Here is a 16,582-nt window from a genome sequence, read left to right on the forward strand (position 1 = left end):
CTTGAGCTTGTGGCTTAAGTGTTGGATTTTGGGTTTTAATGGGTTTTCTATCAAGTTTTAGGTTGGGTTTTATTGCTGGGAAGATGTTTAATCGGTTATGGGAATTGAATTATGGTTTTAGAATGGATTTGTGGTGGTTTTGATTGGATTTGGCTGAATAAAAACCAGAGAATTATGGGTTCGTAGGGCAGGGCCATAGCCCTGTTCTTGGGGTGCCACGACCCTCATGAAACCAGGAGCCTGAGGAGGGTTCTGATGCGAGGTCACGCTGCGGTGTGTGTTCAGTGAGACAGGAGGTTGGGGCCTCTACTTGGGCGGTCCACGGCTCATGTGCTTGGGGTCACGCCACTTAAAGGGTTTTGAGCCCCGGGAGGGCTTTTGAGTGCAGGAACTCAACCCTAAGAGCTCGGGATCAATCCTACTACCCGGTTTAGTAGAATTCGACGTCTCGGAGGCTAGGACTCGGTCCGGAAGCCTTTATTTGCTCGTTATTGATGGGAACCTATATTATGGTTGTGACTAGGTTATCACTAGGGTCTCAGAACTGGGATCGTGCTCAAGGGTTGTTCTTAATATACACTACACTCAGACATGAGGTAAGAAAACTACACCCAGTCTGCGTATTAGGGCTCGGCCCAGTTATAGTACAAAATTAATGTTATGTTGTGAATGTTTTATTAAACATATTGAATGTGTTGTGTTTACCTGTGTTATGCAATAACTGATGAGTTGCATGTCTGATTGGGGAAGCTCATCTTATAAGTTGAAGGTCTATCTGTGTTATTTGATGAAGGGCTTGGCTTAATAGTCAAGGATATAGTCGGTTTTAAAGGACTTGACTTATCAGTCGGATATCAGGACTCGAATTATCAGTTGAAGTTTAAGACTCGACTTATCAATCGAAGGGTAAGACTTGACTCATCAATCGACGGTTAAAGGCACGACTAATCAGTCGAAGATTGAAAGACTCAACTTATTAGTTAAAGGTTAAAGGACTCAGCTTATGAGCTGAGGGTTTTAGGGCTCGTCTTAGAAGTCGAGGGCGGTAATAGCGTGTTAAACACTGGCCGATTGTGTTAAGTTGGCCCCAGAAGCGAGATACACACTTGAGCGCCCCTAGGGACGTCTAGAATGTGAAACATCACACCCGCTCGGCCAGTTCAAAGGTTGATTATGTGAGAGATGGGCACTAAAGCCCTGGTGTGACTGTATAGTCCCTTGTATGAGTTGATTGCATGTTTGAGTAGGGTTATTATTTCTGGCAGGCTAGTTATGATTCTATGATCTGATAATGTACTACTTATAAGCATGTTTATGTTTTCTTGCTTAGCCTTTGTCACGGGTGCTAAATGGTGTAGGTAAAGGAAAGGAAAAGTTGGATCAGGCATGAGTTGGAGAGCTTCAGGGGCAAAGTGTACATACGCGACCTGCTCGTCCGCCACGACAGAGGTTATGAGTTGGAACTAGGGTTGGACCCTGATTTTGTTGCCTAGGTTTACTTTTGTATTCACTTTTGGGGGGTTTTGTAACCGTTCTAAACTACGATGGGATCCCATGTATATTAGTAAAACTTTTTAATAAAATTGTTGACTGCTGACAAAAAATTTATAGTACCTAAGCGTGTGGTTAGTTTTAATTACACGATTTAAACTCAAATGACCCATTTAGCGAGTTAAGCACTATTTAAAATACACAATGTAATGCTCCTGGATTAGGAATATGTTACACATATGGAATGTAGTTATCTAGATTAGGATTACTGATGTGGAAAGACATCTTGGTAAATGTATAGTATATAATGGAGATTATATATGACAGGACCAATATGAATTTACTATCTTTATAAACTTACCGTTTGCCATAAAAATTTAATTCTTATCATAATAGATGATATTTGTAGATCAGTCTAAATCCCGAGTAGTCGTGAACTTCTGTTTGTGCTTATTGGATCTTTGATTCACTCGTTAAGGTTTCCTAGTATAATGAGGCTAGTGACTTTTATTTTGGAGATTCGATATCATGAATGGCTGGGAACATGATCTACAATAATGGAATCCATACTTTCCTAAATGATCGAATATTGGTTCCCTTAAGGGTTAATTCTGGAACTGAATAGTTATTGAGCTCAAATAGATTAATTATTCACTAGTGAATTAATGGTACTTAAGGAACAAGAGGTAATTAGAAGGGTTAACCAATAATTTTGACCAACTCTAATTTATGAACCAATAATTGGAAGACAAAACTACATTTATTGATTATATCGATGGACTACAAAGAAAACTCTGTAAATATAATTCTATAAATACTTAGAGTGCAATTTCATATTTATAGTGGAGTAATCATGGAATTAATAAATACGATTATTAGATTAAAGAGTTTAATTAATAATCTAGTTTATTGGAGATTCGTATTATAGCTCCATAGTCTCTAGGTCACCTCTGTCCTACACTGTCAGGGGTAGGATGTCATAAGGAAGATTTGTAGAGAGAAGGACTAAAATTGCAAAGGAATTAATTTTCTCAGGCAAGGAAATAATTATGTGATAATTATGGGCAATTAATTAATTGTGAATTAATTAAATATTTAACTATATATTTTTATTTTGAAAAACTATATGTTAAAATAAATATTAATCATGTTTGGATTAATATAAAGAGAGGTTAATTAAATAATCAAATGATAAAATCATGAAGAGGCACTAAGTGGCGCCTACCAGAGATATTTTCTATCCCCGAGATTCATATTTTTTATTTCAAATTCATTTGTTTATTTAATTATTATTTTTAAATATGATTTAAATTAAATAGTTAAATAAGTTTTAACTGGTGAGTTTTATTTAATTTAAATAAAGATTAATTAAATTAGTTAATTATCTTTATAAACCTGAAAAGAAGCAATTCTTTTTAAGTATAAGTTTAATACGTTGTTTTGACTGTCAGACTCTCTCTAAGAAAAAAAACGATGGAATTTCCTAAACTTTAAATTCTAGAAATTTCTATAGCCTCTCTCTTCTCAAACCTCTTTAGATCTCATGTGCTGAGTACATCTAGAGAGTTCTAAATTAACATTTGAATCCTACGTGCCAACACACGTCCTTGTGTGTTTGAGAATTGGCTTGGAAGGCTAGAGTGTGATCTTTCAGAAAGGATAGGAAGATTGTTGATTTATACGAAAAAATTTAAGAACACTTGATAGGCTACGAGAGGTAATCTCTATTCATTTTATGTGTTATTTAATATATCTATATATGTATGATCTTGGTTGGTATTAATAAATTTTTAAAAGACCCGATTCCACTGCGTATTCTTATGTTTCTCATTTAATACAAACAATTGGTACCAGAGCAGTCTACATATATATATATATATTAAATTTTGTGTGAGTTTCTTATATTTTTTTATATGTATATTGAATGAATGGATGTGTTTTTTGAATGTATGGTTGAATGATGGATCGTTAATTATATGGTGTTATTGGGTTAGGAATTTGAATTTTATTTTTTCTAGATCTTGTGTAAGTCATAAGGAGCATAGGATTTTTGTTATTTTTAATTTTTGAAATTCGAATTAAAAAATTGTGGACACAAGAAGAAAGGGACCTGAGCCATACACCTTGGTGTGCGCCCAGCCGCACCTACCCACGGCCCGGCTCCCAACTGCGCGAGCCCACGCACCGCGCTTCTGCGCACCCAAGCTCACAACCCCAGCTTTCCCTGTGCATGCGAGCCTCTACGCCAGCCGCCCTTGCCGGATCCGAGCCCCATGGCTTACCTTGTTCTCACGAGCCCTAGATCTCTAGGGCACCATTCTTGGTGCCCAAATCAAGATCCTATTTTTGTGCTAAAAATATTTTATTTAATTATTTTAAATTATTTGAATTTAAAAAGGATAATTAGTTCATTCGGGGGGGCTCTTGGGATCTTGGCGAACCTTTGGCACTTGCCATATTTTCTCACGTACTCCATGGAGTCCTCGTTCATGGTTCACCAAAAGTACCCCTGTCGTAGTATCTTCTTGGAGAAGCTCTACCCCACACCATGGTCACCACAAAATCCTTCATGAATTTCTTGCAACAGTGTTTGGACCTCTTCCTTGGTAACACACCGTAATAGTGGCACTGGATGTCCCTTTTGGTATAGGCGCCCATCTTGTATGACATAGCGGGGTGCTTGGTAAAGCATCTTCCTTGCCAAGTTATGATCTGATGGATGTACACCTTTAATTAGATATTTTATGATGAGGGTCATCCATGTCTCTTCCTCGTCAATTAGCATCGAGGTGTCTTGGTTGCCACCAGGGGCATCGCCAACGGTGCGGTCGCCGGTGATGGGATCGCCAATGGTGAGACTGCAAAAGGCGCAGTCCCAATGGTGCAGTCTCTAGTGGTGTGCTCACCAACGACGTCGTCCGTGGTGCGACTAATGCTGAGCGCCGCTAGGAACTCGATAGGAACAACATTAAGGGTCTCCTCATGTCTTGCGCTTGCTAACTTCGCTAATGCATTAGCATTGGAATTTTGTTCTTTAGGAACTTGTTTGATTGTGTAGCAATCGAACTGGGCAAGCATGACTTTGGCTTTGTTGAGATAAGCGATCATACGAAGTCTCTGGACTTGGTATTCACCAAGGATTTGGTTGACCACCAACTGCGAGTCGCTTCGGATCGTTAGGCACTTAGCTTTCATTCCTTCACCATGCGCAATCTCACTACTAATGCCAGCAAAATCGAACCTTACTGTGTAATGGATTCAGTGGCCTTCTGGGATTACCAAGATCAGGACTGCCCTAACATTGTATTCGTTAGATGTGCCATCCACGTAGACTTGCCAAAGATCTTTCCATGGCCGCTGGTCACTGTCCATAGCCTTTGGTCATTGATTTCCTTCGACTATGAAATCGGGAGGGCATTGTCCCTTTATCTCCATCCTTGGCTGATAGGCAATCTCAAACTTTCTTAACTCAATGGCCCATTTCAATAGGCGACTTGAGGTGTTGGGCCGCTGCAATACTTGTCGAAGGAGTTGGTCTGTCAACACCTTGATCGTATGAGCTTGGAATTATGTTCTCAGCTTTCGAGATGACAACACCAAACAGTAAGCAAGCTTTTCCATCTGAGGGTATCGAGTCTCGGCGTCTATCAGTCGCTTGGTGACATAATAGACATGGTGATGTACGTTACCTTCCTCTCGAACCAACGCTGCGCTTAATGCGTGGTCAAAAATGGCTAGGTATAGGTACAAGTCCTTGCCTTTGACAGGCTTAGTTAGGATGGGTGGTTGTGCCAAATGTCATTTTATCGTCTGAAAGGCCTGTTCATATTCTTTCATCCATTCAAATTTCTTGCATCCTCTAAGGAGTGCCAACCCTCCTGATCAGACTCTGCACATCCTTCATTCATTTAGGAGACTCCATATCAATGAGGATCTTCATTTAGTCGGGGTTTGCTTCGATTCCTCTTGAACTGACAATATACCCTAGGAACTTTCTGGAGGCGACCCCAAATAAACACTTTTGCAGGTTCCACTTCATGTTGTACAATCGTAGAATGGCGAATACTTCTTCTAGGCTAGCCATGTGCCCTCTAGCCTTCTTGGACTTTACTAGCATATCATCGACGTAAACCACCATATTCCTTTCGATCTGATCCTTGAACATTTTGTTGACTAGTTGCTAGTAGGTGGCTTCGACATTCTTTAAGCCAAAGGGCATGACCTGTAGCAATACAGGCCCATGTTTGTCATGAATGGCGTGTGCTCTTGATCTGCGGGATGCAACTCTATTTCATTGTATCCTAAGTAGGCATCAATTAATTACAACAACTCATGTCTGGAGGTGGCATCCACTAGCTGGTCAATCCGAGGAAGCGGGAAGCAATCATCGGGGCACACTTTGTTGAGGTTGCTAAAGTCAATACATACTCTTCAAGTTCTGTTTGGTTTGTGCACAAGAATCAGGTTAGTGACCCATAGGGGATAGAAGGCTTCTTGGATGAAGCCATTCTCCTCCAACTTTTTTACTTCTGCTTTCAATGCTTCATGCCTCTTGACATCTAGGGACCATTGCTTCTAGCGGAATGGGGGTGCCTTCGAGTCTACGTTCAAGACGTGGCTAATGACCGACAGATTGATGCCAACCATGTCATTGTGGGACCAAGCGAAGACGTCTTGGTTCTTCTGCAAGAATTCGATCAAGTTGGTCTTCACGTCGCTACTCAGGTTCTTCCTAACCTTCACCTTCCAGGTGGGTTCGATATCCTTCAATTCTACTTCTTTGAGATCTTCGACTGGTCCAACTGGTATCTCTTTGTCCCCAAGCGAGGATCCAACTCCTCCCCACTTTGGGACTTGTTTCATAAGATGTGTGGACTTGGGTTGTCATTGGTGAAGACACTATCTCCGTGGTTTCCACTGGCGACATAACTAGCACTACGGTCGTCATTGTTGGCAGCACTGCACCTACGGTCATCGTTGGCAACCACGCTGGGGTGGCCTCGTCCATCAGGGCCTTGCTTCCCATGACACACATTTTCATGGTCTCGCCCATCGGGGCATTGCCAATTGAACTTGTCTCCATAGTCGTGATGGTTTTCTAGTTGAATAACTCCTTTATGCCTTGAACTCCTGGGTCATGAAAGATCATGTTGGTACAAGCGGCACTTCCCTCTCTAGCTTTAGTAACCAAGGTGTTGTAGCATTCATGTGCCTCTCACTGGTTTCCTCTTACACAGTATATACATTTTCCTATGGGGAACATAATGGGTGAGGTGCCAAATGGAAGCTATGACACATATATCAATGAGCACGGGACGTCCTACCACAACATTGTACGCCGATGGGCAATCAATGACTACGAACGTCTTCATGCAAGTTTCTCTGTGAGGGGGATCGCCTAGAGTCATTGGGAGCTTGACGGTCCAATGGGGGACAAGCCCTCGCCATTGACCCTATAGATTATGGTTAAGCACGGTGCAAGGTCGTGAACAGATAGTTTCATTTTATCCAGACATGACTTGTACAGGATGTTGATGGAACTACTGTTGTCGACTAGGACCCTTAACACCTTTAGGTTAGCCATCTGAGCTGCGATGACCAAGGGTTATTGTTTGGGTAGCGAACGTGTCTCGAGTCTTCGCTGGTGAAGGCGATGTCTTGGTCTTCCATGCATTAAACTTTACTTGGTCTCTCTTCATTTGTCATTACTTCATCTGTCTGATGTCACAACTCACGTGCATACCTCTCCCAACACTTGTTACTGTCCCATGCGAGGTGTGGTCCCCCACAGATCGTGACAAAATTAGCTATCACATCCAGCACATCATCTGCGCAGGCTGGAGACTGCGGGCAGTTAGGCGGTGACTGTTGCCTTTGCCTTCCATCGTTCCAGCCATCGTTCTAATTCAAGCCTTTGTGGCAATCGACAAAAAAATCCATATGTCCTCTTCTAACCAAGAATTATATCTCATCCTTTAATTAACGACACTTGTTAGACCATGGTCCTTATGGTAGCAACAATACTTGGTCTAGTCGAGTTTTCTTGGATCCTTCATTATAGGAATAGGCTTCTTGTATGGCTCTTGACCTTTGGTTGCCACAAAGATATCTTCACGCATTTGGGACAAGGCGGTGTAGTTGGTGAAGTATGGCTCGTACATGGGCTGTCTTCCCTCTTGCTTGGGCTTCTTGCGGTCTTGCTCTTGCTTGTGGGACATATGGTGACTGCTCGTTCGCTTCCCATTACCATTGCTCTTGCTACCCTTACAATCCTCGCTGCTCCTTTAACCATGGTTGGCAATCTTCGTCGGTTTCACATTCTTTACCACCTCATCTAACTTGATGAACTTATCCATGCGGTCTAAGAAATCTCGCATCAAACTGTGTGCTTTCTTAGTCAAGATGTTTCCCAGAGGGCTTTGGACTCTGATGCCGGGCATGATCACCATTATTCGTCCTTCGCCGCCAACGGTCTTAGCACGAGCGGCTTCCTCTTGGAACCTCATGATGTATTCCTTCAAAGTCTCCTTCTCCCCTTGCTTTAGGTTAGTGAGGTGGTTAGCCTCCCGAGGGTGGACACATGTGGCGTATAAGTGTTGATAGAAGTCTTGAGTGAGTTGCTTCCAGGAGGCAATGGATCTGGGAGGATACTTCCAAAACCATTGCTTTGCGACTCTGACCAACGTGGTCAGGAAAATCTTGCATCAAGCATCGTCTGTCACCTTGTGGATCTCCATCTGAATCTCAAAGTTGTTGATATGATCTAAAGGACCTCTCTTGCCGGATAGGTCGCCATAAGTGGCATCCTAAAGTTGTCAGGTAGCTGTGTGTTGGCGATGACGAGAGAGAAGGGGCTCGCCTTCCTTGGGTTCAAAGTGGGCTCGCCATTCTTGGGTCCCGCCTATCTCTCAAATCACCCTTCTCGTTATCCTCAATATAAGCAAAGACTGGGTCGTTGGCGACTGGGACCTCTTGGCCATTGGTGACTGGGACCCCTTGAGCATTGGAAACTGAAGGTCACCCATGGTGGTCTCTTTTCTCTTTCCTTCGTTCATTCAGATGGCCACGCAAGTCACCTTGGCTTTCCATGTTTTGACCTTGGGCATCACCTCTCTGCTCGTTGAGGTGTTCGTGCAAATCAGGCTCATTCCCGGGTCTCACTCTTCTCCAAGGCGTGTGAAGATGCTACCAGTGTGGGCATTATTGGCATCCTTTTCTCGCCTATGTGGTCGACTATGAAGTGAGATACTCACTGAGCCTTCAACATGGTCCCGAGCCTGAGGTTTTCATTGTCCTTCTTGGCTTGGAGGTCGAGGAGGTCACCCTGCTCGGGATTGGGATCTTTCGGGATTAGCAATGCTCATAGAGTGGCGAGCGGTTGATTGTTCCACTCCTTCTCCATCCAATGCATGGGGCTTCCTTGAAGGAGCTTGGCGATGCCTCACTGCCATCTGTATAGTCGTCTCAAAGGCAAAGGTCACCTCTCATTATCACTGTTCCATGTCCCATCGTTGGGTAGCCATCTCGGTTATAGTGGCGACATTCATGGTGCACAACTGTGCCATTTCTTCTCTCAGGGTGACGACATCCTCCCGTGTTGCCTTGCGCTATTGGGGGTGTAGTCGCCATCGCCTTCATCCAGGTTCTCCTAAGGGTCCTGCTCAGCATCTCTTAGAGGAGGAAGAGGATTTGGTGGGGCCGCATGGCCATTTTCTTTAGCTGGACCATGCCTAGGTTTCATGACCAGCGATGGGATGGGCCACCTTGGGTGGTAGGTGAGAATATCTGACTCTGAGACTCACACTCTCAATGAAAGAACCAAAATGTTGACTCGTGTTTTTGTCAACTCACACGGAGTGATAAATGAAGAGTTATTTTGTGTGTAATACCTCAGAGTGGATCTTAATGATGAACAGTGAGTTAAAGAAAAGATGAATAAATGCACAATAAATTAATGAGACAAGGATTTATAGTGGTTTAGCCCAAGAAAGATGACCTACGTCCACTTTAGTCAGTATTATTTATGAACTTTGAACCCTCAAAAGCAAGCTGAGTTTGATCTTGCTCTTGGGGAAATTACAACGGTGGAGAGTAGAAGCTCTCTCCAAAAATGAATAGTTACTTATTAGTTTTGCTCTCCCTTTTTTCGATTTTCTTTCCTCAATGCGAGTTGCACTATGTAAAGTCGCGGAGATGGGTAGGGGTGACGGTGGTTCCTTATTTCCCATTTAGACTAAATCTTGGTACACTTGGCTGGAGGCAGGTTTGTGACTCACCAAAAATAGTAGTCTAACATTCCATGTTCATTTAATAGTTAAAGGCACACTCTAATGTAGAATGAGGTTCTGATGGCAAGGGCCATCGGCGAATAGTGAGGGGCCTTGACAAGCGATGAGGTCTTTGAGGATCAGCTACAGTCGAAGGCGACTTTAGCAGATCCTTGTCATGCGTGTTCGTCCAACTTGCATGTTTGGCTAGGGCGATCGACTAGGGCCTTTTTCTTCTTACGATTGGGGTGGCCATCTAGGGACCATTTGGCTACACACGATGGGAGAAATAGGTCGTCGCTGGCCTTGGGTCTTGTCTCTTCTTGAGTATTGAGGAAGTGGCGAGGGCCACTCCGTACGATGACTGGTGGTGACCATTGTGTCCTGACACTTTGACTTGACATGTCATCACTTCGCGAGCCGCCACATGAAAGTGCCAAATTTTGGGTATAACAGAACGCTTTCCCATGTTTGTTTCTGGGTTTGAATTTTTCTATGGGTTTAACTCTTCCTGATTCTGGGTTTAAGTGAAACTCACCTGACAGGTGGTTTTCAAATACCCATGAAGGTGAAATACTTAAAAATTATAATTTTTGTAAAAAAAATAATCTTAAACCAATATTTTTTAGTTAATGACTTATTTTATTTTTGAAGTTTATAATAGAAAAACAAATATACATATATCAAACTATAAAATGATAAAAAATGTTTGTTTATTTAAAGAAATTGATATATAAAGCCTTTATATCATTACTTTAGTTTAAAATAACAAATGAAATATTATTAAAAATAAAATAAGGGTATTTTTGTATTTTTAAAAATTATACTTGATTCTAGTATTTAATAAATGTATCTGTTCAAAAAATATTTCATGAGTAAAATTGTTTATAACTTATACCCTAAGGAAAAATTTGGTAATTTTTTAAAATGTCATTTGTTATTTATAATTATATTATTTTGATAAAATATATGATTATGTTAATTTTATGAAAATATGAAAACTTGATAGATTCTTATATGCACAACCAAACAAAGAAAATGATATCCCGAGGAATCATAGATAAGATTCGAGTGCACAACCAAACACAGTGATGTAAGTTTCCAGATTATCTTCTTCAACTTTCCTAGTAATATGAAAACTGGAAACTCCTCATACCAAACAACCCCTCAATATTTTGAAAGTGTTGCACTTATATATATATATATTCAGTGAAAATACCTAAAAGTGGTACTTATGTGGCATTAATGTGACTTGATAAAACTGATGTGTTATTGTTACGTCAATACCACGTAATTAGTTTAAATAAAAATTAATATAAAATTAAAAAGTAATAATAAATTATATTTAAAAATACTCAAAAGTTAGTTAAAACATTTAATTGAAAAAAATTAATTAAAAAATTAAAATCAAAATTCAACATCACCAACTCATATTTAAACCATTCTAGAAAAGAAAAAAGCTCAAAATTAATCTAGATTTAAGAAACAGCATTCTACCAAAAGTAAATTATCAATGACTCATATTTAACCATATTCAAGTAAGAACATCATAAAATCAAATTCAAGCAAAGATTACTCAACCAAATTCAAGCATACCAAACTCACATGAATAATTTTAATTACCCAGAAAAAATATTAGAACAATAACCCAAATGTGGCATAACGGAGCACGACAATAGGCTACGATGGGTCGATCTCATCCTGGGTCGAGCTCCCATGGATTTGATCTGCCTAGATGCATGAGGCTGCACAATCTAAGTCGAATTTGCTAGATCGTAAGGACGTTCACCGAGGTCTGTCATTGTCATTGTCGCCATTGAAAGGGATGGACCGCCACTGTCGGAGCGTCTAGTACTGCAACCAGTAGAAAAATAAGGAGAATGGAATGGAGAAGAAAAATGGTCTTCTTCCATTTTTTGTCTATATTTTTATTTTTATTTTTTGACAAGTTCTATTTTTATTTTAATATGTTCATTTACTTTTGATTATTTTCTTAATTTTTAATTAACTTTTGCTAATTAATTTTTTAATCATGATTTTATTATTTGAATGATGATGACGTGAGATGATTTATTAACTTTTGATTACTTTTTTTAAAAATTAATTAATTTTTGTTATCCAGATTTCCGGATAGCGTTTAGATTGATGTCCTCGGGGAAGCAGAATTAACCAATGTCTTTCACGGTAGGTGACCAAAGCTCGCGGATAGACAGAAAGGCTTCGCCTCTCCCGTTTAGTGTCCGGATTACTCTTTCAAGCAAACACGACACGGAGGCTCGTCGACCCTCTCGGACTCCCGAAGGGGAATCCTTCGGGGAGGCTCCTTCCAGGAGAAGCTCTTCAAGTGGTCTTCGCGGAAACAGTTCCGTGCCTCGCACGGAACTAAACCAAGCGGTCGAGTCATGGAGGAGGCATATTTGGAATGATATCCACCTGACACAGGATCCCGCCTGACACGCCCGACAGGTCAAAGCCGCACACATCCCAGCACGCCTAAGGGTACCTTTTCGCCTACTGTTCCGCTGACAACTTGGAAAAGACGGCTGATTTTGTGTGTTCCCCATACTTTCACGTAAATATACCCACATAGAGTTTTGTAGCCATGCTACTACAGTAATTGTATCCCCTATTTATGGCTGGAGTAATTAAGACTCAGGTACGTAGAGAAAAACCCTAATCCAAAACCCTAGCTATAAAGACCCCTTCATTTTACAAGAAGAGGGACGGCCAACAAATCACAGAGCAAGAACTCTACTAAAATCTCTCTAGCTTCATCTTCTTCAAGAGAACCCGAGAGAAAACACTGTAAGTGTGTGAAGTTCTTGTACACCAGCCATCTTACTGTAATCCTTTCCAAGTATAATAACATCGACTCGTGGACTAGGGCTTGTTAACGCCTGAACCACGTAAAAACATTGTTTGTTTAGTTACATTTCAGCACTTCTACAGTTCTTATCTTTTTATTATTCTGTTTGTATTCGCTTCCGAAAAACTCGGTAAACATTTTGGTGCTTTCATTGAGAGCTGTAGGAAGTTGTTAGTCAGCTCTTTTTCTGTGTACGTTTTTTGTATTCACTTCGTGCTAAAGAGATGGTGACTACGAGAAAATCCACGGTTGACAAAAATGCTAGGGTCAACCCCGATACCGTGATGGAAGATGCGGTGCAAAATGAACCCTTGGACTACCAAGGTGAAGACCCGACATCCCGCCAGGATCGGGTCAGTACCGAAGATACGACATACTTAGAAGACGAAGAAGAGTATGTCCAAGACGGTTATTACAAGGACGGCTGCTACTATGAGAAGGACCCAGAACTGGTCCAAGTAGCCGAAGAACTGGAGGTCACCAAAGCCAAGCTTGTTGAGCAGGAGCGCCTCTCTGAAAAAATGCAGCGCATGATGGAGCGCCTCCAAAGCAAGTTCGGAGACCTAGGCGACTCGGACGAGGACGCCTCTGTTTTAGGTGGTGCTGATGCCGCTGTGCCGGATCCAGCCGCTGCTGGACCATCCAAAGCCGCCCCTAACAAGGGCAAAGAAAAAGTTGGAGAGCCTGTATGCGCTGACGCCCCTGCACCTCCTAAAGGCGTGAATCACCAGGCCGACTGCCCCCCCCCCCCGCGCGCAGAAGGTCTCTAGCGCTCCTAAGCCCAGACGTCCTTCAGCCCCAAGGGGGCACTCCGTGCCTAAAGGGCCCGGTGCTAAGGCACCCAGGCCTAGGGGAAGGAACAACCGCCCCAGTGATTCCGTCAACCAGGACGGTCGGGCTGCGAACTCGCACTCCGAAGATAGCTGGTCCACGGTGGACCTAAGAAGAAGGTTGGAGGCCAAGTATGAAAAGGCCAAAGGAGAAAAGGCCCGGCCTCGCGGAGATGACCTCCGAAATCATATTAATGACAAGCTCCGGGGACGTGACCTCCCGGAGAGTGATACGAAGAGGCTCGAGGAACAGATTGCTGCCTTGACCAAGCTGGTCCGGAAGCAAAGTGGGGCCCTGTCAGACTCTGAGGAGGAAGACCCGGAACCATGTATTCGGAGGATCGCGGAAACGTCCCTCCCGGATAACTTCAAAATGCCTCACATAGAATTATATGATGGGAGGACAGACCCGCGTACCCACCTAGCTAAATACAAAAAAATGATGCAAGTGGAGCGTGTCAGTGAGGACGCCAAATGCATGTGCTTCTCACTCACCCTTACCAAGTTCGCGGAGGACTAGTGGAAAAGATTAGCTCCCGGATCAATCCACAGTTGGAAGGAGCTACAGTCCGCGTTTAGGAGGCAGTTCATTGCTGCCCGCGACCACGACATGGAGGTTGGTTCCTTAACCAACATCAAGCAGCAGCCCAATGAGAACCTCAAAGTTTTCATTCAGAGAATGATGGAAGCTGCTGCAAAGACCAAGGTCAGCGATGACATGAAGCTGATCGCCCTTCAATCGGGCCTTACTGTCGGCTCCCTGCTATGGGGGGAAATGCAAAGGAGACGGACAGAAACGCTGTCCGAATTCATGTCAAAAGCTCAGGGAATCATCAACCTTGAGGATGCCTACCAACAGGCCTTTGGAGTTCCCCCGGCTCCAACGCCTTCCGTGACTGCGCCGAGCTTTGCTTCGCAAGCTCCCGCACCAGCCCTCACGCTTCCAGGAGCCCAATTCACTCCAAGTGTGTATGGGCCTTCCGCGTCTGCTCGGACGCCGAGTCAAACCCATTTCTCTGGGTACGGAGCTGTACAAACTGGATGTAGTATCGCTCCTGGCATGCCGCAGCCGCAAGCGGAAGGTCCAGAACGAAATTTGAGCCAATCGCGGAGCAAACGAAGCGGAAGAAACTCCAACCGAGGAGACCATTCAAAGAAACCCCGGAAGGACTATGAGCCCAAGTTCACGGAATATACCAGTTTGATAGACTCCCGAGAGAATGTCTACCGGGCGACCTGTAATATGGTCAACTACAGGAAGCCCCCGAAAGTGTCTCACGGAGGAAGGCGTCCGCGAGACTCCAATAAGAGGTGTGAGTTCCATGGAGACGTGGGGCACACCACGAACGAGTGCCTTCAGCTGAAGGATGAGATCGAGTCCCTGGCAAGAGCGGGACACCTCGGTCAGTGGGTGAGGATACCCATTATCTATCCCGGACAGGGGGTAGTTCACGGAGCTGCATATTCCCCGGGACAGAGGGGGACTGCTAGCGCTCCTGGAGCCGGTCACCCCCAGGCTCCCAGGTCTCAGTTCCCAGCGCTTCCTACTCCAACCGCTCCGGCACCCATTGCCTTGTTGGCTCCAGGACCGGGCAACCCATATCCGCCCGGCCTTGCTCCGCCACCCGTTGACGGACACGTAGCCACCATTTCTGGAGGACCGCACCTTGCCGGAAGCACCCGCAACTCCCAGAAGAGGTACTTGAGGGAGTTAGAACACACCGGGGAGATGTGTGCCTTGGTTCAATCACCTGCTCAATGTCCCCGAATGATGGACCTTCCCATCACCTTCACGGAGGACGATGCTCGACATGTGCACTTCCCCCACAACGATCCCCTCGTGGTGGAAGCCCAAATTGCCAATAAGAAGGTCTCACGGATCTTGGTCGACAACGGAAGCTCCGTAAACATCCTCTTCAAAGCGGCCTTCCATGCGATCGGATTAACCGAGACAGACCTGACCCCATGCCCCATCCAGCTTCAAGGGTTCAATGGGGACGCACTCATGCCATTAGGCAAAATTCAACTTCCAGTCACCCTCAGAGGAGAAAGCGACGCTTGTGCCTTCAAGCACAGCACATTCGTGGTGGTCGACTGCCCCACGGCGTATAATGCCATCTTAGGCCGACCGGTCCTAATCGATTGTGGGGCCATAACCTCGATACGCCACTTATGCTTGAATTTTCCATGCGACGATGGGCGTATTGGCACCCTCCGAGGAGACCAACGAAGTGCACGGAGCTGTTATAACGTCTCCGTCCGATCCGTCTACACGGTCCAGGAGACGTTTGCTGCCATTCCTTTGGCGGAAGAATTACCAGAAACTGGGGGTACTCAGGAGGCATACTTTGACGAACTCGACCCAAGAGTGGGAATCGAGAAAGTAATAGAGCCGATGGAGGAAGTCGAAGAGGCGATCCTCAACCCGGGAGATCCCACCAAAGTCATTCAGGTGGGGAAAAACCTGCCGTCGGCCATTCGAGATAAGATCGTGGCCACTATGAAGAATAATCAGGATATCCTGGCATGGTGCCACGCTGATATGACGGGGATTAATCCTAATGTTGCGTGCCACGCACTCAACATAGACCCATCTGCAACCCCAATTCGCCAAAAGAGGAGGCCGTTAGACCCAGTGAGGGCCGAAGCCGTCAAAGCTGAAGTGGACAAGTTGATGTCCATAGGATTTCTCCAGGAGTCACACTATCCCGTGTGGTTGGCCAACCCAGTTCTGGTCCCGAAACCCGATGGGTCCTGGAGAATGTGCATTGACTTCACGGACCTAAACAAAGCCTGCCCGAAAGATTGTTTCCCTCTTCCGCGAATCGATCAGATGGTAGACGCTACTTCCGGGTACGAACTCTTATCCTTCATGGATGCGTACTCCGGATACAACCAGATCAAGATGCATGTCGCAGACCAGGAACACACCAGCTTCCTCATGGACAGAGGTGTCTACTGTTACGTGGTCATGCCTTTCGGTTTGAAGAATGCTGGGGCGACGTACCAGCGTCTAGTAAACAGGATGTTCAAGGACCAACTGGGGAGGAACATGGAGGTATACGTGGACGACATGTTGGTAAAGTCCAAGACCTCCAGGGACCACAGTGACGACCTTGAGGAAGCTT

This window comes from Humulus lupulus, chromosome 2, assembly GCF_963169125.1.
Source record: "Humulus lupulus chromosome 2, drHumLupu1.1, whole genome shotgun sequence".
NCBI classification, from domain to species: domain Eukaryota; kingdom Viridiplantae; phylum Streptophyta; class Magnoliopsida; order Rosales; family Cannabaceae; genus Humulus; species Humulus lupulus.